Source organism: Salvelinus namaycush, chromosome 7 (assembly GCF_016432855.1).
Source record: "Salvelinus namaycush isolate Seneca chromosome 7, SaNama_1.0, whole genome shotgun sequence".
Taxonomy (NCBI): Eukaryota; Metazoa; Chordata; class Actinopteri; order Salmoniformes; family Salmonidae; genus Salvelinus; species Salvelinus namaycush.
In genome coordinates this window covers 4,034,499-4,061,144 of record NC_052313.1, presented here as the reverse complement: position 1 = coordinate 4,061,144, position 26,646 = coordinate 4,034,499, and the positions used below count along the sequence as shown (strand labels likewise).

The following is a 26,646-nucleotide window of genomic DNA, read 5'->3' as shown; positions in this document are numbered from 1 at the left end:
ACATGATTACCTCATCTCAACTCCAGCCAAGTGCCTTCACATCTGGTGATCCAATAGGAAGTCAGCCAGCTTCACTCTCCTCTCGCCTCCCAATAGCTACAAGGCAGAGCAAATAGTGTGTGTGTGTGTGTGTGTGATATTAATAAACAGGAGTACTGATAAGACAGGACTGGGGGTTAGGTTCTCACAAAGTAAACAGGAGTACTGATAAGACAGGACTGGGGGTTAGGTTCTCACAAAGTAAACAGGAGTACTGATAAGACAGGACTGGGGGTTAGGTTCTCACAAAGTAAACAGGCCAGACTGAAATCAAGAACCTTCACTGGGCTGGAGCTGTTTGTGTTTGAGAGAGTGTGTGTGTGTGTGTCTTTGCATGTATAGCACATATTGTACAACTTGTCTTGCACAAGCTGCTGGACTGGTCACCCGTCTTGCTCAAACCACACACACACTTGTTGTTTAGTGTATGTGTGTGTGTGTGTATCACTACTCTGCCTTTTGACTAAGATCAAGAGTAGTGCTTTTAGTGTGGTGAACTTCACCACTACATTAGATCTACACACACACACACACACACACATTTTACACTCCATTGAAGCAGCAGTCTGTTCAGTAGTGAGCAGCATGACTTTACACCCTGTATTGATACACCCTGTATTGATACCCCCTGTATTGACACCCAGCTGTAGCAGAGAACAGGGTTCCATTTGGGACCCAGCTGTAGCAGAGAACAGGGTTCCATTTGGGACCCAGCTGTAGCAGAGAACAGGGTTCCATTTGGGACCCAGCTGTAGCAGAGAACAGGGTTCCATTTGGGACCCAGCTGTAGCAGAGAACAGGGTTCCATTTGGGACCCAGCTGTAGCAGAGAACAGGGGTCCATTTGGGACCCAGCTGTAGTAGAGAACAGGGTTCCATTTGGGACCCAGCTGTAGCAGAGAACAGGGTTCCATTTGGGACCCAGCTGTAGCAGAGAACAGGGTTCCATTTGGGACCCAGCTGTAGCAGAGAACAGGGTTCCATTTGGGACCCAGCTGTAGCAGAGAACAGGGTTCCATTTGGGACCCAGCTGTAGTAGAGAACAGGGTTCCATTTGGGACCCAGCTGTAGCAGAGAACAGGGTTCCATTTGAGACCAGTTGTAGAAGACCCCTGCTAGACTACATCCTCCTACTACCTCTCTGACATGTAGTCCTGCAGCTATAGCTTTATTAAAGGCCCAGATCAGTCATAACGCAGATGATCCTGTTCTATACACACATTTCCACATTGTTGGAATAATACCAGGAAATGGTGAAAATAATGATAATGCCCTTTTAGTGTAAGAGCTGTTTGGAAAGACTGGCTGAAATGTCAGCCTGCTACGGTGGGATGGAGTTTTGGTCTGACCGGTGACATCACCTGGTGGTAAATTAGTTAATAGACCAATAAGAAAGCGCGCTCCAAACCTCTCTGCCAATAACAGCAAGTTTTTAGTTTCCTCCTCCCCACTCAGACCTCTCTTCTTTTTGAATATTTGAATTGAAAAACCATCACAGTGAGGTAGTTAATGATTTGATAGATAAAACACAGGCAGATGAGACAGCCAGAGGTCAGACTGATCCGTGGGGAACGGACACCAAATTAGAATGTATACATTTTGGTCCACGTGTGGAGTGAAAACGCCTCCTCTTTTCTCATTGGCTAAATGGATGGTCACGTATCCGTCGGCCCATCAAAAAAAAAATCTGATAAAAATCTGAACTTTTTTTTGTCCGTGAAAATGGATGTAAATTGTATGGATCTCCGCTGTCCGTCAATGTACAACTCCCGTTGAGAACGCATTGGAAAAACACAGCCACAGATGAAAATGAACAGGCCAGTCTGGCCTCCGCCCTTACTGAGATAAACAGTAAGGTAATGTCTATCCCCTATAACCCTATATCCTATGTACTTAGCGCTCTGTAGGTCCTATAGAGAAAGGAACAGGGCACTATTATATTTAGGACGCAGACAAAAATACTAAACAGCCCAAAATCGGTCCCTTGGCTGTATGGCTTTAACAGTTTGATTTTCAACTGTATAAATGTAGGAGTTGCATACCACTTCTTGATTGCCTCTTCAGAGCAGAAGTGGCGGTATTGCTCACTCCTAGCTTTCACTTGTCAAACAGCATCGTGATCTAAATATAGGCTGAGCATTTGGTCATGCAGCCTGGTTAGAATTAAGAGAAATCATGCAGTTCTGATTAGATTATTAAATAAACCCAAACCGCCGATGAAATTAGGCATACATTCTGTAAATAATCGCTGTAAAAATCCAGATATTAGACTATTTATCCGTATTGGAGTTTTCACTTGTCAAAACAGCATGGTGATTTAATCTTGAGTTTTTGGTCAATAAAACCAAACCACCATGTCAGGATCCTAACTGGAAAACAAGTCCTGTTCAGTGACCTCAGAGACAAATACAAACCATAACAGGAAGTGGGTATAAATAAAAGGGAGTGATCTGGATTATACAGCCAAGAGCATGAACAGCAAGTACAGTCTTTAGTTGTTAAATACAAATAGGCCTGTTATTTATCCAGTGTTTCCCCTAGGAATGAGGAATGGTTTTTCTGCAGCGGTGGGGGGGGGCTCGCCATACATCTAGATTACACACACACAATCTTGATTTATATGTATCCCTCTACCTAGACAGTATATTTTAAATTAAATATTTAACCTTTATTTAACTAGGCAAGTCATTTAAGAACACATTCTTATTTACAATGACGGCCTACACCAGCCAAAACCCTAACGACGCCGGGACAATTGTGCGCCGCCCTATGGGACTCCCAATCACGGCCGGTTGTGATACAGCCTGGATTCGAACCAGGGTGTCTGCAGTGACGCCTCTAGCACTGAGATGCAGTGCCTTAGACCGCTGCGTCCATGGGTGTGTGTTAACTATTTAACTGTACTGGAACGCTTAAACTTAAAAAGGCCGCTAAAGTTTTTAATAATCAGTATTGGGTTTTTTGGCAAGGAAAATATGGGATATCGGCCAAAATGTCATATGGGTGAATCACTAGTATCAACGTGGCAGGCGGTAACATATCCTCAAGTAGATGATTCTGTGAATGATTCAATGGATTATATGTTGTCTTCATTAACCAACATGAATGTTTAAAATGCTATTAAGTCACCCATAACTCTCAGGCCAAATGGTGTGCATGTCTGTCTCTGTGTCTGACTAGGTGTTGGTGTGTTGTGTGTAAGCAGGGCATTACACCTCCCTCTATCCCTGTGCTCCAGAGATCTGTGGTTTTGGAACCTGGAATTATGGGCCGTCAAAATAAACCTGCCTCAGTCTCATCTGGCAGCGTAGAACAAAACAAAACGGCACACACACACACACACACACACACACACACACACACACACACACACACACACACACACACACACACACACACACACACTAGTGCTGCGGACAACAAGAGAGGAGACTCATGACTCAGATGGTTTTGAGGCAGACTATATTTGGTACACAGCCACATGACTATACATTACCTTATTGGTCCATTATCGTGGCCTGGAGTGTTAAACCCCAAAAAATTGTGAACAAACTGTTCTACTCCGACCTCCCGCGGGACAGATTGGACCCTCCCGCGAGACAGATTGGACCCTCCCGCGAGACAGATTGGACCCTCCCGCGAGACAGATTGGACCCTCCCGCGAGACAGATTGGACCCTCCCGCGAGACAGATTGGACCCTCCCGCGAGACAGATTGGACCCTCCCGCGAGACAGATTGGACCCTCCCGCGAGACAGATTGGACCCTCCCGCGAGACAGATTGGACCCTCCCGCGAGACAGATTGGACCCTCCCGCGAGACAGATTGGACAGAATGTCTACACTGTATTTCTGATCAATTTGATGTTATTTTAAAATGGACAAAAAAAATTGCTTTTCTTTCAAAAACAAGGACATTTCTAAGTGACCCCAAACTCTTGAACGGTAGCGTATCTGCAAAAGTCCTATCTCACAACTCGATGAAATTCTTGCACAGACATTTAGAAACAAAACATGCCAATTTGAAAAATAAGCCACAGGAGTTTGAGCGAGAATTAAGACTACTTTCGAGTAGTAAGAGATGTATAAAAGCAACAGATTCCAGGGATTAGAAGAATCTTATATGGTGAGCTACCAAGTGGCTAGGACAGGAAAGCCCCCATACTATTGTGAAGTTCTTAATTCTTCCTGCTGCCGAGGAAATGGCTGGGACAATGCTGGGGGAAAAACGCCCCAAAAACTATACAGACAATGCCTTGATCAAACAACACTGTTTCATGACGCTTCAGTGACATCACAGGAGATGTTTTGAAACAATTACTGATTCGCATACAAGCCAGTGAATTCTATGCGTTACAGCTGGAGCTCCTGGTATATGTCCGTTACGTTTATGGTCAATTAAGGAAGACATCCTCTTCTGCAAACCACTGGAAACCAGGACAACAGAAGAGGATATTTTTTTTAAGTACTGGACAGCTTTGTGACATCAAATGGACTTTGGTGGTCAAGATGTGTTGGTATCTGTACTGATGGTGCAAAAGCCATGACAGGGAGACATAGTGGAGTGGTAACGCGCGTGCAAGTAGTTGCTCCTGACGCCACTTGGGTAGAACTGCAGCATCAACCAAGAGGCTCTTGCTACCAAGGGAATGCCTGATAGCTTGAAAGACGTTTTGGACACTACAGTGATGCCACCAAAGCTAGGCCCCTGAACTCTCATGTATTTTCTGCACTATGCAATGATATGGGCAGCGACCATGTAACGCTTTTATAACATCCAGAAGTGCGCTGGTTATCAAGGGGCAAAGTATTGACACATTTTTTAAAATTGAGAGACAAGCTTAAAGTTTACTTTACTGACCATTATTTTCACTTGTCTGACCGATGATGATGAGTATCTCACACGACTGGCCTAATCTGGGTGATGTTTTTTCTCGCCTGAATGATCTGAATCTAGGATTACAGGGACTCTCCACAACTATATTCAATGTGCGGGACAAAATTGAGGCTATGATTAATACGTTGGAGCTCTTCTCTGTCTGCATTAACAAGGACAACAGGTCTTTCCATCATTGTATGATTTTTTGTGTGCAAATGAACTCAAGCTTACGGACAATGTCAAATGTGATATAGCAATATGTGAGCAATTATGCAGGTACTTTCCTGAAACGGATGACACAAACAACTGGATTCGTTATCCCTTTCATGCCCTGCCTCCTGTCCACTGACCGATATCTGAACAAGAGAGCCTCATTGAAATTGCAACAAGCGGTTCTGTGAAAATTGAATTTATTCAGAAGCCACTGCCAGATTTCTGGATAGGGCTGCGGTCAGAGTTTCTTGCCTTTGCAAATCACTCTGTTAAGACACTGATGCCCTTTGCAACCACGTACCTATATGAGAGTGGATTCTCGGCCCTCACTAGCATGAAAACTAAATACAGGCACAGACTGTGTGTGGAAAATGATTTAAGACAGACTCTCTCTAATACAACCCAACATTGCAGAGTTATGTGCATCCTTTCAAGCACACCCTTCTCATTAACCTGTGGTGAGTTATTCACCATTTTTGATGAACAAATAAGGTTTTATATGTAAGATAACTAAATAAAAGAGCAAAATTATTGATTATTATTATATTATCATTTGTGCCATGGTCCTATAAGAGCTCTTTGTCACTTCCCACGAGCCGGGTTGTGACAAAGACTCACACTCATTCTTATGTTTAATAAATGTATCGTATAGTGTGGGTGTGGCTTACAATGATGGCAACAACAACAACAAATAACATTTGAGAGTGCGCTGATCCTGGTGCTAGAGGGGGTACAGCTGGAGGTTGAATGTTTGAAGGGGTACGGGACTATAAAAAAATATGTGGGAACCACTGGACTAGGCTACTAACATTGCCTGGGATTGTTCAACACGCAAAATGGCGTGTAATTGTGTTGAGTCGTTAATATACATGCTTAGTTTGACACTGACGGAGAGGACACAGTCATCACAAAAGATGAGGCATTTTCGGAATGGTAGTAAACCGCGGCGATTCGTAACATTTGCAGTCGATTTCCTGCCGATGCATGCTACATTTGGATCGGTTTTGGGGGGGGGTCCAGTAAAACAATGAACTCATGTTTTAAAAAACAGCTGAACGGTGGACCGATGCACATCGGTGACTCACAGCGTTTGCATATTTTTGAGCTAGCTATACGTTCTCAATTTACCTGATACCAGTAGATCATACAGATGCTGTATATTATTTTTCTGACATTAAATTGTTTAGTGCGAATCAAATCCTTGTATTCTAGCTACATGAAAATAAGCAGCTGTCAATATGCAGGCTAATCAAACATGTGAAATGAGGAAAATAATGTGGTGTGGGGAGTGTTGTAATTCTACCTGGTTTATTTGCTGAGGATGATTTTAGAATACAGAGACGAAATCAGAAGGTCAGTGGCCTGGAGGAGGATTGTAGAGATGCTGGTGTTGATGGGGGGGGGGGGAGCTTTTCACAACATTGATCTTCTGATTATGTCTCTGTATTCTAGCAAAGCAACATCATATAGAATTGGAAAAGCACAGGCGGAACTGTTTCATGAACGGAGGAGTTTCAAGCAACGTCTGCTCCTCACCTGATTGGTTAACAGCAGCGGTGGCCGGGAGAAATTTGCATAAAGTATCGCAGAATCAAACTTTTTCTACCACTCCGCAAGCAAGGGTTCTCGCCTTCCCACAATCCCCCGCACATTTCTCCAGGTTCCCTCGTTGAAAATGAACGGGAGCAGAACTTATCCTGCCAACTCCGCTTCTTCCAGCAGTCAGCGTCATCCCCTTGTCCTATCTCCTCCTCTTCCTCTCTTCTGCAGACAGAAACTCGGTCATTACCCCCACGGCTCATCCCTCACGCCCACCGAGGGCCTGTCACCAAGCCATTACCGTGACAACACAGCACACACAACGACTGGAGATGGAGGTCTATTAGATAGAGGGGGAGGGGTTAGTGATGTGTCACGTCAATAATACTACGGGCATTTGGCCGCTGTACACAGCGTATGCATCCCAAATGGCACCCTATTCCCTATGTAGTGCACTCGTTTTGACCAGGGCCCATAGGGCAACAGTAGTGCACTAAATAGGGAATAGGGTGCCATTTGGTTCACAAGCCGAAGGGGCTCAACATTGAGTGAGTGGAACTGCTGTCTGCTGCTCTCCCTAGACACCGCTCTTAAAATGTCCGTCTCCTTTGACACCGCTCTTAAAATGGCCGTCTGCTTTGGCACCGCTCTTAAAATGGCCGTCTCCTTTGGCACCGCTCTTAAAATGGCCGTCTCCTTTGGCACCGCTCTTAAAATGGCCGTCTCCTTTGGCACCGCTCTTAAAATGGCCGTCTCCTTTGGCACCGCTCTTAAAATGGCCGTCTCCTTTGGCACCGCTCTTAAAATGGCCGTCTCCTTTGGCACCGCTCTTAAAATGGCCGTCTCCTTTGGCACCGCTCTTAAAATGGCCGTCTCCTTTGGCACCGCTCTTAAAAAGGCCGGCGTAGAGTGGGGACACACAGCGCGAACGCTAGTGCTGAGCAATTATCCGACATTTCAGTTATTTTTTGATTTTTTAAAACCAATTGACCAACATTGGTTCAATTAGTTGAATTCTTTCCATTGTTCTATGAACTCAATGCCACATCGCAGTTTCTCTAGAGATACATCAGATCCAGCCTGAACTGTACGACGTAGTAGGGAGATGTAGTTTCTCTAGAGATACATCAGATCCAGCCTGAACTGTACGACGTAGTAGGGAGATGTAGTTTCTCTAGAGATACATCAGATCCAGCCTGAACTGTACGATGTAGTAGGGAGATGTAGTTTCTCTAGAGATACATCAGATCCAGCCTGAACTGTACGACGTAGTAGGGAGATGTAGTTTCTCTAGAGATACATCAGATCCAGCCTGAACTGTGCGATGTAGTAGGGAGATGTAGTTTCTCTAGAGATACATCAGATCCAGCCTGAACTGTACGATGTAGTAGGGAGATGTAGTTTCTCTAGAGATACATCAGATCCAGCCTGAACTGTACGACGTAGTAGGGAGATGTAGTTTCTCTAGAGATACATCAGATCCAGCCTGAACTGTACGACGTAGTAGGGAGATGTAGTTTTCAATAGGCCAATATTCTACATAGTTTAGTGCTAAAAACATGGTCATTAACTACAACGACCATAATCCATTGCGTGCCTACTTGTCAAGTCTGTGATACTTTAATACCTACTATGTTATGTTAGTGTGGGGAAGACAAAGACAACTATAAACCTACTCCTTAAAACCAGCTAGAGAGATGTAGAGACTGGAGAGAGACAGGTAGGTGTGGTGATTTCACATAGCACCCTATTAGGGCTCTTGTCTAAAGTACTATACAGGGAACAGCTGGTGAGCAATGTCTAATATGAAAGAAATCTCGAGGTATTGCTCGCCTGAGGTAGAGTACCTTATGATAAGCTGTAGATCACATTATCTACCAAGAGAGTTCTCGTCTATATTATTTGTAGCCGTCTATTTACAACCACAGAACGAAGCTGGCACTAAGACCTCACTCAACCAACTCTATAAGGCCATAAGCAAAGAAGAAAATGCTCATCCAGAAGTGGCGCTCCTAGTGGCCGGGGACTTTAATGCAGGCAAACTTAAATCAGTTTTACCAAATTTTTACCAGCATGTCACGTGTGTAACTAGAAAGAAACAAATTCTAGACCACCTTTACTCCACACACAAAGATGCATACAAAGCTCTCCCCCCGCCCTCCATTTGACAAATCTGACCATAATTCTATCCTCCTGATTCCTGCTTGCAAGCAAAAACTAAAGCAGGAAGTACCAGTGACTCGCTCAATACAGAAGTGGTCTGATGACGCGGATGCTACGCTACAGGACTGTTTTGGTAGCACAGACTGGAATATGTTTCGGGATTCATCCAATGGCATTGAGGAGTTTACCACCTCAGTCATTGGCTTCATCAAAAAGTGCATCGATGACGTCGTCCCCACAGTGACCGTACGTACTAGAGGTCGACCGATTAATCGGAATGGCCGATTAATTAGGGCCGATTTCAACTTTTCATAACAATCGGAAATCGGTAATTTTGGACGCCGATTTATTTATTTTTTTACACCTTTATTTAACTAGCCAAGTCAGTTAAGAACACATTCTTATTTTCAATGATGGCCTAGGAACAGCGGGTTGACTGCCTTGTTCAGGGGAAGAACGACAGATTTTTACCTTGTCAGCTCAGGGATTCAATCTTGCAACCTTACGGTTAACTAGTCCAACGCTCTAACCACCTGCCTCACGAGGAGCCCGCATGTTACGCGAATGCAGTAAGAAGCCAAGGTATGTTGCTAGCTAGCAATAAACTTATCTTATAAAAAAACAATCAGTCAATCATAATCACTAGTTATAACTACACATGGTTGATGATATTACTAGTTTATCTAGCGTGTCCTGCGTTGCATATAATCGATGCGGTGCGCATTCGCGAAAAAGGACTGTCGTTGCACCAAACCTAACCATAAACATCAATGCCTTTCTTAAAATCAATACACAGAAGTATATATTTTTAAACCTGCATATTTAGCTAAAAGAAATACAGGTTAGCAGGCAATATTAACCAGGTGAAATTGTGTCACTTCTCTTGCGTTCATTGCACGCAGAGTCAGGGTAAATGCAACAGTTTGGGCCGCCTGGCTCATTGCGAACTAATTTGCCAGAATTTTACGTAATTATGACATAACTTTGAAGGTTGTGCAATGTAACAGGAATATTTAGACTGATGGATGCCACCCGTTAGATAAATACGGAATGGTTCCGTATTTCACTGAAAGAATAAACGTTTTGTTTTCGAGATGATAGTTTCGGATTCGACCATATTAATGACCTAAGGCTCGTATTTCTGTGTGTTATTATGTTATAATTAAGTCTATGATCTGATAGAGCAGTCTGACTGAGCGATGGTGGGCACCAGCAGGCTCGTAAGCATTCATTCAAACAGCACCTTCGTGCGTTTTGCCAGCAGCTCTGCTGTTTATGAATTCAAGCCTATCAACTCCCGAGATTAGTCTGGTGTAACCGATGTGAAATGGCTAGCTAGTTAGCGGGGTGCGCGCTAATAGCGTTTCAAACGTCACTCGCTCTGAGACTTGGAGTAGTTGTTCCCCTTGCTCTGCAAGGGCCACGGCTTTTGTGGCGCGATGGGTAACGATGCTTCGAGGGCGGCTGTTGTCGATGTATGCCTGGTTCGAGCCCAGGTAGGGGCGAGGAGAGGGACGGAAGCTATACTGTTACACTGGCAATACTAAAGTGCTTATAAGAACATCCAATAGTCAAAGGTATAAGAAATACAAATGGTATAGAGAGAAATAGTCCTATAATTCCTATAATAACTACAACCTAAAACTTCTTACCTGGGAATATTGAAGACTCATGTTAAAAGGAACCACCAGCTTTCATATGTTCTCATGTTCTGAGCAAGGAACTTAAACGTTAGCTTTTTTACATGGCACATATTGCACTTTTACTTTCTTCTCCAACACTTTGTTTTTGCATTAATTAAACCAAATGAAATAAATAAATCAAAATTATTTGGCTGATTGATCGGTATCGTCTTTTTTTGGTCCTCTAATAATCGGTATTGGCGTTGAAAAATCATAATCGGTCGACCTCTAGTGAGGCCATCTCCATTTTCTTCTTAACTGGCTGATTGCTGCCAACTCACAGGAATCCCCACCCAATTGACTACTTTAAAATGGTGGAAGCCCTCAATTGCAATGTTCATGCTAAAACGTGTTAAAAAATATATTTATTTATTTATTTCACCTTTATGTAACCAGGTAGGCTAGTTGAGAACAAGTTCTCATTTCCAACTGCGACCTGGCCAAGATAAAGCAAAGCAGTGCGACACAAACAACAACACAGACTTACACATGGAATACACAAACATACAGTCAATAACAACAACATCACACAAGAGAGAAAACAAGTCTATAAACAGTGAGTGCAAATGAGGTAAGATAAGGGAGGTAAGGCAATAAATAGGCCATAGTGGCGAAATAATTACAATTTAGCAATTAAACACTGGAGTGATAGATGTGCAGAAGATGAATGTGCATGTAGAGATACTGGGGTGCAAAGGAGCAAAAACAAATAATAACAGTATGGGGATGAGGTAGTTAAATGGGCAATCTACAGATGGGCTATGTACAGTTGCAGTGATCTGTGAGCTGCTCTGACAGCTGTTGCTTAAAGTTAGTGAGGGAGATATGGGTCTCCAGCCTCAGTGATTTTTGCAATTCGTTACAGTCATTGGCAGCAGACAACTGGAAGGAAAGGCGGCCAAAGGAGGAATTGGCTTTGGGGGTGACCAGTGAAATATACCTGCTGGAGTGCGTGCTACGGGTGGCCACGGAAGGAGAGTTGTATGGCATTGAAGCTCGTCTGGAGGTTAGTTAACACAGTGTCCAAAGAAGGGCCAGATGTATACAGAATGGGGTCGTCTGTGTAAAGGTGGATCAGAGAATCACCAGCAGCAAGAGCGACATCATTGATGTATACAGAGGAGAGAGTCGGCCCGAGAATTGAACCCTGTGGCACCCCCATAGAGACTGCCAGAGGTCCGGACAACAGGCCCTTCGATTTGACACACTGAACTTTGTCTGAGAAGTAGTTGGTGAACCAGGCGAGGCAGTCATTTGAGAAACCAAGGCTGTTGAGTCTGCCGATAAGAATATATCTATGCTGAGTCCTCTATCACAACAGGCACAATTCCAAAATAAAACGATTTGTTTTCTCCAAAGTTGCCGAAATGCCATGTGCGTCCACTTATCAGTGCATTCCTTACAACCTAACCATTACGAAACTTCCAAATGAGGAAGTCCCTTTTTGTTGTTGACAAAATCTTCATACAGAAATTCCTCACTTCATGGTCTTATTTTCATGGACAGATTTTGGGCAGAGTAAAACCTCTTGCTTTGCCTCTTCATCTCTGCCTGTAGTTAGCGCTCTGGTCTCTCTCTAACGGAGAGGGGGAGGAAGGGATAGAGAGAGAGAACGAGGGAGAGAAGGTAAAAAAAGAAGGGAGCAAGAGAGAAAGAATGAATGAGAGAGAGAGAGAGAGAGGAGAAAGGGACAGCAACAGACGGGAAGAAACAACTGAGGGGAAAAAAGAGAGAGATGGACAGAGGGGGGGGCAGAGTGAGAGAACGGGACAGAGATCGGGACAGTCCTTCATGTGAGCTGAGCAGTACATTGTCACAAAGACGTGTCAACAACAGTTGCTAAGCAATAGTCGCCGCAGACTAATCCTAGGTAACACAAACACATGTAGTAAGTCCAAACGAATGACCCATATGAATGACCCAATCCTGAATCCAGTACGATGAGACAAAGACCAACACACACAAATATAATACTATAATATAATACTATAATATAATACTGTATCAACGTGTGTAACTCCTATCCGATTACAGAATTTAACCCCGACCCCATCCGTAACCTGAAAGGACTGGTGGAGCGGCGTAATTTAACCCTGACCCCATCCGTAAACTGAAAGGACTGGTGGAGCGGCGTAACTTAACCCCGACCCCATCCATAACCTGAAAGGACTGGTGGAGCGGCGTAACTTAACCCTGATCCCATCCGTAACCTGAAAGGACTGGTGGAGCGGTGTAATTTAACCCTGATCCCATCCGTAACCTGAAAGGACTGGTGGAGCGGCGTAACTTAACCCCGACCCCATCCGTAACCTGAAAGGACTGGTGGAGCGGCGTAACTTAACCCTGATCCCATCCGTAACCTGAAAGGACTGGTGGAGCGGCGTAACTTAACCCTGATACCATCCGTAACCTGAAAGGACTGGTGGAGCGGCGTAACTTAACCCTGATCCCATCCGTAACCTGAAAGGACTGGTGGAGCGGTGTAATTTAACCCTGACCCCATCCGTAACCTGAAAGGACTGGTGGAGCGGCGTAACTTAACCCCGACCCCATCCGTAACCTGAAAGGACTGGTGGAGCGGCGTAACTTAACCCTGATCCCATCCGTAACCTGAAAGGACTGGTGGAGCGGTGTAATTTAACCCTGACCCCATCCGTAACCTGAAAGGACTGGTGGAGCGGTGTAATTTAACCCTGACCCCATCCGTAACCTGAAAGGACTGGTGGAGCGGCGTAACTTAACCCCGACCCCATCCGTAACCTGAAAGGACTGGTGGAGCGGCGTAATTTAACCCCGACCCCATCCGTAACCTGAAAGGACTGGTGGAGCGGCGTAACTTAACCCCGACCCCATCCGTAACCTGAAAGGACTGGTGGAGCGGTGTAACTTATCCCCGACCCCATCCGTAACCTGAAAGGACTGGTGGAGCGGCGTAATTTAACCCCCGACCCCATGACTCCAGTTTACTAACATAAGGTCACACAGAGTACCAAGCGCTACTCTAGACATCCTTTTCTTACACTTGGGTCTGTGTGTAGGGCTCTCTTTCACACACTATCATACTGAACACACACACCTATAGGTCTCCATTACACCCCCGTCTGTAGGGAGTGGGGGTTGACTTGTCCTGTATCTTACACCACAAAGAGAAAACAGCCCGGGACAGTTCACACACACCAGTTCGACACCAAGGTCATTCAGTTCAATGAGGAGTATCACGGTCTATAAATAGATGACAAACATGATGCACAGGGGGACAGTGGACACATGAAATAAACTAACAGTGATTAGCCTGCTCTTCCACTGTGATTTCACTCTTTCCAATTCTGATTGGAACAAAAACAACTAGCACCTTTCAGCCTGGGAAAGAGTAGGGGAGAATAATCTCTCCCTCAAAACAACTAGCACCTTTCAGCCTGGGAAAGAGTAGGGGAGAATAATCTCTCCCTCAAAACAACTAGCACCTTTCAGCCTGGGAAAGAGTAGGGGAGAATAATCTCTCCCTCAAAACAACTAGCACCTTTCAGCCTGGGAAAGAGTAGGGGAGAATAATCTCTCCCTCAAAACATATGTTAACATTGCCAAAGCAAGTGAAATAGATAATAAACAAAAGTTAAATAAACCCCTCCCACAGTCTTCCTCTACCTCCGTCTTCCTCCACCTCCATCTTCGTCTCCCTCCCTCTCTCTCTCTCTCTCTGTGTCTTCCTCTCTTCTCCCCCTCTCCCTCTTCTCCCCCTCTTCTCCCCCTCTTCTCCCCCTCTCCCTCTGTCAAAACATGCATCACAAATGGCACCCTATTCCCTCTATACTACACTACAGAGTCTCTGGTCTAAAGTAGTGCACTATATAGGGCATAGGGTGCATAGGGCTCTGGTCTAAAGTAGTGCACTATATAGGGAATAGGGTGCCATTTGGGACAACGAAAGTTGTTCTTGAGCAGAGTGTGAAGAGGGGAAGGGGGGGAAAGAGTTAGCTAAAAAATGAAGTAGGCCTACTTGATCATGTAGACTACTACTAAATACAGTAGACCTACTTCATCATGTAGACTACTACTAAATACAGTAGGTCTACTTCATCATGTAGACTACTACTAAATACAGTAGGCCCAGTCTAATTCATCATGTAGACTACTACTAAATACAGTAGGCCTACTTCATCATGTAGACTACTACTAAATACAGTAGGTCTACTTCATCATGTAGACTACTACTAAATACAGTAGGTCTACTTCATCATGTAGACTACTACTAAATACAGTAGGTCTACTTCATCATGTAGACTACTACTAAATACAGTAGGCCTACTTCATCATGTAGACTACTACTAAATACAGTAGGTCTACTTCATCATGTAGACTACTACTAAATACAGTAGGTCTACTTCATCATGTAGACTACTACTAAATACAGTAGGCCTACTTGATCATGTAGACTACTACTAAATACAGTAGGCCTACTTCATCATGTAGACTACTACTAAATACAGTAGGCCCAGTTGAATTCATCATGTAGACTACTACTAAATACAGTAGGCCTACTTCATCATGTAGACGACTACTAAATACAGTAGGCCCAGTCTAATTCATCATGTAGACGACTACTAAATACAGTAGGCCTACTTCATCATGTAGACTACTACTAAATACAGTAGGCCTACTTCATCATGTAGACTACTACTAAATACAGTAGGCCTAGTCTAATTCATCATGTAGACTACTACTAAATACAGTAGGTCTACTTCATCATGTAGACTACTACTAAATACAGTAGGCCTACTTCATCATGTAGACTACTACTAAATACAGTAGGTCTACTTCATCATGTAGACTACTACTAAATACAGTAGGTCTACTTCATCATGTAGACTACTACTAAATACAGTAGGTCTACTTCATCATGTAGACTACTACTAAATACAGTAGGTCTACTTCATCATGTAGACTACTACTAAATACAGTAGGTCTACTTCATCATGTAGACTACTACTAAATACAGTAGGTCTACTTCATCATGTAGACTACTACTAAATACAGTAGGTCTACTTCATCATGTAGACTACTACTAAATACAGTAGGTCTACTTCATCATGTAGGTCACTACTTGTGTGGTGTTTACTCTGAAACAATAACCCTGCCTCCCTGTTCACTTTCCATTGTTTACCAAGTTGACATCCTGCTTGCTTAAGATCTGAAGTGTCTTGGCCTAGCAGCCCCGGGTTGACCGTTGGCAAGCACTTCCACGCCGTGGCCCGCGCCGCCTGGTGTGACGAGAGAGAGTGATCTAACGGAGACTGAGTTAGCCTGTATGTTTCCACAGACAGGCAGTGTGTTCCGTGTGTGTAGATAAGTTACGGAGATTTTAGAGTGGAAGTCTGATACACATCACTGCCACTAACTGTCTGTCGGAGCTGGCTTACAGTACAGTCCCTGAGTCCTGGGCCTGTCTTCATAAAGCATTAAACGGAAGAAAACTTACTGAAACAGAGAGTTACTACCTGAAATTGTCCAATTAAGAACACAGCTGATTTCTGTTTTCTGTTGCAAAACGTTTTGCTACGGTGTGTAACACTAATGAACACTAATGAATAGGGGTGGCACCCTATTCCCTACAGCCCCTGGTCTACAGTAGTACACTATAAAGCAGAGGTGGCACCCTATTCCCTACAGCCCCTGGTCTACAGTAGTACACTATAAAGCAGGGGTGGCACCCTATTCCCTACAGCCCCTGGTCTACAGTAGTACACTATAAAGCAGGGGTGGCACCCTATTCCCTACAGCCCCTGGTCTACAGTAGTACACTATAAAGCAGGGGTGGCACCCTATTCCCTACAGCCCCTGGTCTACAGTAGTACACTATAAAGCAGGGGTGGCACCCTATTCCCTACAGCCCCTGGTCTACAGTAGTACACTATAAAGCAGGGGTGGCACCCTATTCCCTACAGCCCCTGGTCTACAGTAGTACACTATAAAGCAGGGGTGTCCAACTCATTTTTTCCCCCCCAGCAGTCAGTCTTCGATGAAGTCCAGAGGGCCACACTGAAAATGTATTATATTTCCTTGCTGTCAAAATAGTCCACTACCCAATTTCCGATGCTCCCTGACTGTCTAGTGATTATTAGTGAGCTGGACAGTCAATAAACTCTATGAATGTAGGTCCATTGTCATTTATACACAGTTTCAATTTGGTTTTAGTCATTTTGAAGTATATTGACTTTGTTGCATTCCGATGTTCACAATTCTTTTAACAACTGTACATCCATAGTAATTAAATCAAAATGGAATTTGTCACGCTTGGTAAAACAGGTTTTAGACTTAACAGTGAAATTCTTACTTACGGGACCTTCCCAACAATGCAGAGTCGATGTGCAGAGGTACGCGGTGATTGAGGTAGATATGTACATATAGGTAGAGATAAAGTAACTAGGAGTCAGGATAGATTCAGCAGTAACAGTGTCGTCTGTGAGGAATCCCCCCCCCCCCCCCAAAAAAAAGAGTCAATGACGAGAGTCCAGACAGCTATTTGATTAAATATTTAGCCGCATTATTTAGGACGCTCAAGACAAAGGATTCATAGGCTACACTCGAATAAACTAATTATTTGAACAATGGGAAGATAAAATGTGCTTTCGTAGAAAATACATTTTCAGCCATAGCCAGGATTTTGATCTTGTGCCTATGATGCTGTCTGATCCCAAATCCCCCGTCCTCATCTGCTGAGCTACAGTTCAGGAGCCAAAAAACCAACAGAAAAAATCTAAGCTAATTGGTATACAAGGTGTCCAGTAGAGGTCAGTGTTTCAAAGCCACTTTACGTTGAAGAAAGCAACACGGTAAGATATCGAATTTTGCAACAAACAGTTACGGAGAAAAAAAAACACGACTTGAACAAAAGAAGAGTCCGACGTCATTGATCACATGGTTGTTACTTTGAAACAAGAAACCTAGTTTTTTTTTTATTATTATATATTTACAAAAGATGGTGGCTCCATTGCATGATTTAGAATGTTAAATAAAAACTGAACAGGATATGCTTATCAAAACACAATGTAGCCAGTGTTTCAAAGAAAACTATTTTACCAATTAGTATAATTTTTTAATATTTTTTTAAATCTATATGGGAATTCGACGCTGTGCCTCCACAAGACGAGACTCACTAGCTGCTGCTTTACAGACAGAGACACCTGTCAGGTGAGAAATGGAATAGAATATTTACACCAGTGGTCACCAACCTTTCAGTTGAGATCAGAGGCAAAATGCAAGCCGAGATCTACCGTTCAGAATTTTATTTTATTATTTTTTTACATGACTTAAAAAGCGTAAGTCTATACAACATTAACCTATTACAAACAGTACTGTAGTAATGAGGTTTGTGCATTAGGCTATAGGCCCAAAACAGTATCACTGCAAAAATGATATAGAGATCAGTTGTTGTATTACTTGTGAGGCACATCTGAGCGAGCTAACATTTGAATAATTTGCATTTTTAAAAATGTTACTGGGCCGATGGAGACTGCATCTGATGGTCAGTCTCAGAGGAGGAAGAGGGTAGCAGACAGAGAGTAACCAATCAACGTGTCCCTTCGCTCTCCCTTTCCTCCAATGACAGTGACCAAAAAAGGGACACAGTCTTTCCAGCTGATGGTAAAACTCGAGTCGCACCGCATTACTTCTGCCTCGTGCACAAATTCACGTTGTTACTCCTATGGACCAGAGACAGTGAAATATCCCTCCATATTAAACACAACCCAAACCACTAACACTAAATGAAGCGTGTCAATACACTTTCCTACTCATTCATTGCAGCTGCAGTGCTGTTGTCAGGTGAGTAGAAGTAGGGATAACATGCATTTCATGGCTTTAAGGAAAAAAAGGGTTGAATAAAAAGTGTTGACAGTACTGAGTAAAAACAAACATGAACTCAGTCATAAAAATAGCAGCTCTTTACTGTATTCGTTGACAGTCTCTCTCTCTCTAGTCATGTTTTTAAACGTTTAGAAACCTCACCGTATCCAACTTTACTGTATTCGTTGACAGTCTCTCTCTCTAGTCATGTTTAGAAACCTCACTGTATCAACTTTACTGTATTCGTTGACAGTCTCTCTCTCTAGTCATGTTTAGAAACCTCACCGTATCCAACTTTACTGTAGTCGTTGACAGTCTCTCTCTCTCTAGTCATGTTTAGAAACCTCACTGTATCAACTTTACTGTATTCGTTGACAGTCTCTCTCTCTCTAGTCATGTTTTTAAACCTCACTGTATCAACTTTACTGTATTCGTTGACAGTCTCTCTCTCTCTAGTCATGTTTTTAAACGTTTAGAAACCTCACCGTATCCAACTTTACTGTATTCGTTGACAGTCTCTCTCTCTCTAGTCATGTTTTTAAACGTTTAGAAACCTCACCGTATCCAACTTTACTGTATTCGTTGACAGTCTCTCTCTCTCTAGTCATGTTTTTAAACGTTTAGAAACCTCACCGTATCCAACTTTACTGTATTCGTTGACAGTCTCTCTCTCTCTAGTCATGTTTTTAAACGTTTAGAAACCTCACCATATCAACTTTACTGTAGCTTTCTTTTACACCTGCTACGTTACTGCAGACACAGTCATCTGAGCCATCCGATTGGCCAGCGGTAGGCCTATAGTGCACTTGATTTGGTCCCCCTGGGCCCGCGGGAAGGCAGAGTTCGTACCTTCTGACATCTGAAATGGGAACACGACACCTACCCGGTGCGCAGGACAGCTGAATCGAGCGTACCTAGACCAACAGACCGAGATAAAAAAAAATATATATAATAGGAATGCAAGGCTTATCGTTGTTTTTTTTTTACAGAAATGTTCAGCGATCGACTAGGAATGCCTTGCAGATGGCGTTTGGTGACCACTGTTCTAGACTAAGTCTAAGTAATGTCTAGAGAGGTTGATGTTTTGGAAGTCACAGCGGGATCCACCGACTGAGGGATCAAACAAAGCTTTGTACGTCATTTATCACGTGGAAACTGCTTGTAAACTTTACTTGGGGTTTGAATTAAACTTTAAAATTCACTTTTACATATTAACAAAAAACCTTTGGATCCTTAATTTGATAGTTACCAATAACTACTAGAGTGGTTTAATTTACAATCACTGTTTGAGAAAGACAAAAACTATCTAAATAGGATCGCTCAAAATTCGGTACCAGTGTGCCACGATTTCAGGAGATAGTCCTCTGTCATGTTACGTTCCCCTGCAAGAAAACCAAAAAATGTTGCTCAAACATCAGGGAACTAACAAAGAGTCACTGACAACAACCAAAACTAAACAAGTGGGGCTTTTTGGGGGGGGGGGGGGGGTTGAAAGACACTCATGGGGGTGTCCACTGAAAGTTGCCTAGCAACAACAACTGAGACCTAAAAGACACCCACCACGAGGAGCCCACTAAATTTGCCAACTAAGAGGCAAAACAAAAAGAAAAACCCACACCAAACTCAAAAGACAGGAAGCAAACCAAAAAGGTGGTGCAAAACAAAATCAGATAAAAGGATTGTTTGTCAAGAAATAAAAACAGGGAGCGCCAAACTAAAAAGGTGTTAAAACCTCCACACCTCCAAATCTACACAGACAACTGGAGCACTGGGCCACTAGTGTGGGAGCTCCGGTATCAATGGTTGTCACTAGTTACCACAGCATCAGCCATCATTATGACTTTGTGGCTGTGGTAACTAGTGACAACCTGTATGGTATCAATCGTCCCATCACATCACTATGCCAGGGCTGCCAACGTTTGAAGAAAGCTTGGAGTGAGATTTGCTCTGTGAATTTCATTGCCCCCTGGCACAACCCTCAGATGGTGGGGTCCCCTTATAACAGTTTACTGTTTTAAAAGCGAATTTGCTGTAATTCTACATATTTTGACATGGCTTAGTTCTATGACCAGGGTGTATTTGGGGTGGTTTGAACATTAAATGAAAACTCAAAAGTCTACGCCTTTGTTACTGTGAGACGTTTTGGGAATTATTTTTTATTTTAAGTACGATAATTTTCTTATAATTTTTTTAGGGTGGTTTGACACATTATTCAGACAGTAATGAAACGAAATTGGGAGGCCGGGGGAAAAGACGGGGGGATTCCGGAGAAAAAGACGGAGGGGGGGGGGGTCTGGGGAAAAAACAATGGGATGGTTGGAAGCAGCCTTTTCCTTGTCACAGCCTAAATGCCAATCACCAAACAAGAAGACCAAATCAACTTTCGTACATGCTGTCAAAAGGCTGCATTCTGCAATAGGGACCGGAGTAACAGCAAAGCATTTTTTTTTTTTTACAACATTGTACATAAAATAGCGCTACCTTGCGTTTTATTTTACAGTTTTATAAACTCAGGGGAGAACGTTCTCTCTCCACGCAGCTCCACTCTAATCTTGAGGGGCGTTTCTTTAAAACGCCATCCAATCCCCTTGATCCTTTACATAACTAGACCAATCATATGCTTCAATGTTTCAGCATTCACAGTGCTGTGGCAAGACAGGACAGAGGTTCCCCTCGTGCAACCTGGTCTCATAGACTATAGGTAACATAGTAAATGTAAATCTGGCACCTCAAATGAGTATGATACAGTATGTTAATGTTTAGTATGGTTACAGAAAGTTACTTAAGGCAAAAATTAAAGCAGGTTGGTTGTAGTGGACGGGCGTTTAACGCGAATGTCTAACAACCCAAAGGTTGCATGTTTGGCTCTAATCACAGACAACTATAGCATTTGCGCTATTTAGCAACTACTTAACACTTTTTAGCTACTTTACAACTACTTAGCATGTTAGCTAACCCTTCACCTAACATGAACCCTTTTAGCTAACCCTAGCCATTTTAGCTTAACCCTTTAACCTAAGTCCCAACGTTAAGCCTAACCTTACCGCCTAGCCTAGCTAATGTTAGCATTAGCCACCTAGCTAACATTTGCAACAACAAAATGGAAATCGTAACATATCTTACGTTTTGCAAATTTGTATCATGTTGTATATTTTACCAACCCATAACATATTGCACAAACTGAAATTCAAAACATATATCATATCAAATAATTGCAGAACATCCACTAATTAATACATATCATCTGAACTTAACATATCATTTTAATGAAATAACTCGATTTTACGTACATAATAATACGAAATGCTCTGAGACCAGGGTGGCTCGTGATGTTTAAATGCAAGCGCAGATGCTCCGATTTCAAAACGATGTGGAGGACAGTTGAAAAGATAAAACGCATTGACTATACAATTGATTAATTCGAAAAAATAAATAAAAGCTGTACTTTTCAATGCGTGAGATTTAAGAGGTGTGGCGTGAGAAGAGGATCAAATGCATGAGGGCTTGGCAGCTCTGCTCCGCACGTCATCACACTACGCAACCTCGCCTGCGTAGATTGTAAATAGGTCATTAAAACCCACAAAAAATTACATGTAGGCTATCGACTCCCTTTCTACCCGGGTGGAGAGAGAGAAACGCAACGCAATAGGAACGTTCCTTTAAAGGGGGTGGTGGAACAGTCCTGGGGGGGTGGTGGAACAGTCCTGGGGGGGTGGTGGAACAGTCCTGGGGGGGTCGTCATCATCACAAGACGGACTCGGTGAGATTCCACTGGAACCCTGCAGCACTTACTTCGTGGCCATTCAGTTTCACACCGCTATTGAGAAATACCACTGGTGTAACGTTGCAACTTTGCCACCAAGCGACATTGTAGCGAAGCAAGCTTTGCACGATGCAGAAAGAAAGCTGACTCACTAAAGTCACTGCTATAGGGAGCATTACGTAAACAAAGTTGTTTACCTTTTTATTTATATTTACGGTAAGGGTGATTCGTGGATATGAGCAATCCGATCACTGCCCTGAATTTAAAAACCCGCTCAAAACACTAAGGTAAATAGCCAAGGAGAGGGTCTCTGAAAACATTCACAATGTCCACTGTTGTAACTAGCTAATGGTTGGCTAGCGTGGATCGGAGAACTTCAGTCACTGACAACAAACACACTCAGAAATATAAAGTATTCCCCGGTGCACGAAATGCATGTTACACACGCGAAAGCACTGCATGTCTGTCAAGCACAGAAACGAGTAGTGAAAATTGGTCAAGTGCGGCAAGGCAAAGGAACATAATTTACAAACATGTCTAGTTAGCGATCTAGCTTCCCCTGTAGTAGCCTCCGCTAGCAGTTAGCTAGGCAGTCAGCGCTGCCTTGCTTAGCAAGCTAACGTACCCAAACCGAACCTGTTTCAGATATTGAATCCCTCGCAAAATTAGGGCACGAATTGCACACCAAAAACAGCGAACCAACCAAAACAACAAAAGCCCACATGCGTACTTACGATGTGAAACTTTCCGTCGCCCGTGCTCTGTTAAATCCCGTGTGTTAGACCCGGTCTGACCTTCGGTTGAGAGAAAAAGCTATACTGCTAGCTAAATGTGCTGCGGCCATGTTCCTCCAACTGCTCTGTGCTGGCTGAAACCCCGATGCTGACTGGCTGCTTGTTTATCTCGCTAGCAAGCCTCCCCCACACATCATATCACCGCACCACAGAGAGGAGCTACTCGGTTAGCGGGGGTCTCTCTCCGGTATGGAAGGCAGCGTTGCTTTGCAGCGACCAAACAGCAACAACCTGTCAAAGTGACGATATAGCACGGAGAGACAGCGGAGAGAAACACCCGTGATTTAGCTAGTTAATCAAAGAGGACAGAATACGAATGCATAGTTATTTAAGATGACTTGACAGCATAGATACACTATAGCACTTTAGCTATAACCTATTTAATCTACCTACAGCAACATGTAGGCTAAACACAACTATTCAGTTATATATTTATTATTAAGGATCCTCCAGGTATATCCCTAGCAAGTAATATTACAGGTAGTTATTACAAAAATAGTAAACATATCTTATTTATTTTTATTGTGACTAGTTTGATTAGGAACAAGGGGTAAACATATCAGACAATGACCATTGCTGCAGATGAAGGATACATCTTAAATGGTACCCTATATTGCTTCTATAGTGCACTACGTTTCACAAAGGCCCTATAGGTTCCTGGTCCAAGTAGTGCACTACGTTTCACAAAGGCCCTATAGGTTCCTGGTCCAAGTAGTGCACTAAAGGGAATAGGATGTCATTTGGGATGCAAAGGGAAATAAAGTGATGAGCAAAGCAGAAAGAACCAGAGAGGATTCTAGAGTCTGACTAAGGTCTTGTACAGAGAGGACTGCATGCTCAGGTCACAGAGTGTGTGAATACACACACACACACACATCTTAAAAACTTTTGTTTTGTGGATTTGAATCCACAAATCACATTGCAGTAATGAATGATTCACACACGCACACACACACACAGAAACGAGACACTGAAACCAGACACACAAATTGGTCTGATACTCAATAAACAACACATCCTCCTACAGTAGTCATGAATTAAAGGATCACGTGAGCAACAGGGCATGAATGCAGTTTATCTCAGTGAATGAAGATAACACCGTTTTCATCATAGAGCAGACTAGACCTTGGACACTAGACAGCAAAACATCCCTCCTCCTCGTCTCGTTTGATAGCAAGAGCAAAAATAACAAACAACTCCTTAAACATCTGGTCTACGTCCCATATGGCACCCTATTCCCTTCACAGTGCGCTACTTTTGACCAGGATCCATATGGGTGTGCACTCTATAGGGATTAGCGTGCCATTTTTGGACACACGTGGATGTCACTTTTATGTTGATAACGTAGAGAAAGACATGTGCCGTTGTCTTTTTGAGACACAGAGAAGCATACCGCTTCAGTACGGAACAAGCTTTTAGTCTGTCGTGGACACTAGCCAATCAGTCACTCCAGAAGGACGTTTGTTCCCTGTATAGTGTGCACTACTGTTGACCCAGGGCCCATTTAGTGCACTATGTAGGGTCCCATGTAGTGCACTATGTAGGGAATAAAGTGCCATGTAAGGACTCACAAGGGCTCCCGAGTGGCACAGCGGTCTAAGGCACTGCATCTCAGTGGTAGAGGTGTCACTACAAACCCTGGTTCGATCCCGGGGTGTATCACAGCCGGCCGTGATCGGTAGTCCCATAGGGCGGCGCACATTTGGCCCAGCGTCGTCCGGGTTTGGGATAGGCCGTCATTGTAAATAAAGAATTAGTTCTGAACTGACTCGCCTGGTTAAATAAAGTTGTCTACGATTCTGCAGGGGAGTCTTCTGTTTATTTTTGCAACGTCCCTTTGGTCTGCAGGGGATATTCGTAGACATGAGGGTAAAGTAACAATTGTCTGTGGATAAGCATGTGGCTAAGTACCTCTCCTTCAAGTCCTTATCTACTACAACAATTATAGCTGAATCAGCTTTCAACTGATAAATGGAGTTATTACAACACACGTAAATGGAGTTATTACAACACATATAAATGGAGTTATTACAACACACGTACATGGAGTTATTACAACACACGTACATGGAGTTATTACAACACATGTAAATGGAGTTATTACAACACATATAAATGGAGTTATTACAACACACGTACATGGAGTTATTACAACACATGTACATGGAGTTATTACAACACATGTAAATGGAGTTATTACAACACATATAAATGGAGTTATTACAACACATGTAAATGGAGTTAGTACAACACATGTAAATGGAGTTAGTACAACACATGTAAATGGAGTTAGTACAACACATGTAAATGGAGTTATTACAACACATGTAAATGGAGTTATTACAACACATATAAATGGAGTTATTACAACACACGTACATGGAGTTATTACAACACATGTAAATGGAGTTATTACAACACATATAAATGGAGTTATTACAACACATGTAAATGGAGTTATTACAACACACGTACATGGAGTTATTACAACACACGTACATGGAGTTATTACAACACACGTACATGGAGTTATTACAACACACGTACATGGAGTTATTACAACACACGTACATGGAGTTATTACAACACACGTACATGGAGTTATTACAACACACGTACATGGAGTTATTACAACACACGTACATGGAGTTATTACAACACACGTACATGGAGTTATTACAACACACGTACATGGAGTTATTACAACACATGTAAATGGAGTTATTACAACACATGTAAATGGAGTTATTACAACACATGTACATGGAGTTATTACAACACACGTAAATGGAGTTATTACAACACATGTAAATGGAGTTATTACAACACACGTACATGGAGTTATTACAACACATGTAAATGGAGTTATTACAACACATGTAAATGGAGTTATTACAACACATATAAATGGAGTTATTACAACACATGTAAATGGAGTTATTACAACACATGTAAATGGAGTTATTACAACACATGTACATGGAGTTATTACAACACACGTACATGGAGTTATTACAACACATGTAAATGGAGTTATTACAACACATGTAAATGGAGTTATTACAACACGTGTCCTGAATTGCATCACCATTATCCAAACCACTGCTATCACATCATATTAAGATATTAGCCCACCTTGATTCCTGTGATAATGGTCTACTCACCAATTAAATATAGGCCACATTTGCATAAACGGAAGATTTTCCAATTAAATATAGGCCACATTTGCATAAACTGAAGATTTTCCAATTAAAATTGACTAAATTGTGCAGGTTATTTTAGGACTTTATATTTAAATGTTTTAACCTAACACTTGATTGGGCAATTATACACTGAACAAACATATAAATGCAACATGTAATGTGTTGGTACCATGTTTCATGAGCTGAAATAAAAGATCACTAGAAATGTTCCATACGCACAAAAAAAGCTTATTTCTCTCAATGTTGTGTTTACATCCCTGTTAGTGAGACATTCTCGTTTGCCAAGATAATCCATCCACCTGACAGTTGTGGCATATCAAGAATCTTATTAAACATCATGATCATTAAACAAATGCACCTTGTGCTGGGGACAATAAATGGCCACTCTGAAATGTGCAGTTTTGACGCACAACACAATGCCACAGATGTCTGAAGTTTTGAGGGAGCATGTAATTGGCATGCTGACTACAGGAATGTCCACCAGAGCTGTTTCCAGAGAATTTAATGTTCATTTCTCTACCATAAGCCACCT

The 26,646-nt window shown here is 42.7% G+C and overlaps 1 protein-coding gene across 1 annotated transcript in view; it reads right to left on the bottom strand.

Moving 5' to 3' along the window:
* LOC120050913 (nuclear receptor coactivator 2-like) overlaps positions 1 to 22,990 on the bottom strand; it is a 178,398-nt gene extending 155,408 nt beyond the window's left edge. Inside the window, exon 1 of the mRNA XM_038997439.1 lies at positions 22,852 to 22,990. The gene's annotated coding sequence lies outside the window, so the exon portion shown is untranslated. The remainder of the gene's footprint in view (positions 1 to 22,851) is intronic.
* Between the last annotated feature and the right edge of the window lie 3,656 nt (positions 22,991 to 26,646).